Source organism: Bison bison, unplaced genomic scaffold (genome assembly GCF_000754665.1).
Source record: "Bison bison bison isolate TAMUID 2011002044 unplaced genomic scaffold, Bison_UMD1.0 scf7180017864371, whole genome shotgun sequence".
In the NCBI taxonomy this organism is placed as follows: domain Eukaryota; kingdom Metazoa; phylum Chordata; class Mammalia; order Artiodactyla; family Bovidae; genus Bison; species Bison bison.
Genome location: NW_011494943.1, coordinates 5,246,640 through 5,248,437, shown reverse-complemented (window position 1 = coordinate 5,248,437; position 1,798 = coordinate 5,246,640). Strand labels below are relative to the sequence as shown.

General features: G+C 50.6%; 1 protein-coding gene across 1 annotated transcript in view; it reads left to right on the top strand.

Annotated features, from left to right (window-relative positions):
- Window positions 1–1,798, top strand: part of SLC39A11 (solute carrier family 39, member 11) — a 291,460-nt gene that overhangs the window by 1,047 nt on the left and 288,615 nt on the right. The window lies entirely within an intron of this gene.

The following is a 1,798-nucleotide window of genomic DNA, read 5'->3' as shown; positions in this document are numbered from 1 at the left end:
TCTGCGTGGCGGTGGCCCTGCCGATCCCTCACGGGGCAGGAGAGCTCACTTTCTAAGCTCTGGGTCTTGTAGAAGATCTTCCAGTTTTAGATCCGTGCTTTCCATCCTGATGTCCATCCCCCGTGGAACGCTGTGTGATGCTACATGCGTGCATGCTCCCTGGCTCAGTCGTGTCTGACTCTTTGCGACTCCATGGACTGTAGCCCGCCAAGCTCCTCTGTCCTTGGGATTTCCCTGGCAAGAACACCGGAGTGAGTTGCCATTTCCTTCTCCAGGGGATCTTCCTGCACTGATGGCAGATTCTTTACCGCAGAGCCACCTGGGAAGCTCCCATAAAATATTAATTCTGATTCTGCAAGTCTGGGACTGTACTTGAGATTCTGCATTTCTAACTTAGCCCCTAAGGGGGCCCAGCGCTGCTGGTTCTGGGACCACCCTTAGAGTAGTGAGGGTTTTCTTTTAATGTTTATTTATCTTGGGTGCACCAGGGTCTTAGTGGCAGCACGTGGGATCCTCGATCTTCGTTGAAGCGGTGTGCGGGACCTTTAGTTGCCATGTGAGAATTCTTAGTTGCTGCGTGTGGGATCTAATTCCCTGACCAGGGATTGAACCTGGGTTGCCTGCATTGGGAGTGCAGAGTCTTAGCCACTGGACCGGCAGGGAGGTCCCTGAATTGTGAGGATTTAAAACAGCGAGGAAGAAGCTTCTCTGAGGAGCACTGGGCTGGCTTCCCCAACGATGAATCCACGGTGGCCTTGGCCTTCTCTCTGTGTCTCTTTTTCGTACATCTCAGTGTGCCCGTGCGTAAATAGAGTCTTAGAACAGTGTTTTCGCCTCCCACCAGCCCCCAGGAACACCCACAACCTTCCTTGTTTGCCAGCCCACAGAACCCACATTGACTTTGGCTGTTTGGTGAATGTAAATGGTTTCCTCTTTTCCGTAGTTGCTAAAAGGCGCATTCAACGCTGAAAAACAAAGTTGTTTTTTTGTTGTTGTTATGACCCGTCTTGGATGATAAGTACAGAGAGGATGCTAGCTGTGTGCCATTCTTTGTAAATCCTCTTTGAAAATTGTATCCACAAGGATCAGTGTAATGATCCAAATGTCTTAGTTTAGAAGCACAGACGATTCTCTTTAGGATGCCTTAACAAGATGCCATAAGTAAAGAGGTGGGTTTTTTCTTAATGGTGTTTTTTTTCTTTATTTGCTGCAGTCATCCTCCTGAACTCCACTTAGACTATGGAGACCCAGGCTGAGTCCAGAGATTCTGTTTCGTGCTGAGGTTTCTTGGTACCTTGGCTGAGCCTGGGCGCACCTGGGCTCACCTGGGTTTACCTGTGTTCATCCTGACTTACAGCTTCCTAGATCTGAATCCTGCTGGTTTGCTGACCCCCTTGGCATAAGAGGGCCCATCTACTCTCTGCCTGGGTTTCCTTCCAGGGTCAGAGCAGAATCGACAGCTTTTGGTCTGCAAGTTCAGGGTTGCTGGCTCCTCACAGACCACTAGGGCCTGGCAGGGCTGAGCCAGCTGGGGTCGTGTCCAGCCCTGTGAGTGCTAGAGGATCGGGGGAGCTGAATGAGCCCTTTGAGATGAGGCCTTGAGCCCCGGTGTTTATTGTACCAACTACACACAGAGCTTTTCAACAAGTGGGTCTCTCCCTTGTAACTTTCCACAGGTGAGGTGACTCCCTATCATTTCAGAGCTAGAATTTAGAACATGTGCGAGTCTAGAGGAGGTCTGCCGAGCAGAACCACGAGGGAATGGTACTTCCCTTTCCTTCCTTGGTGGGCAGTGGTG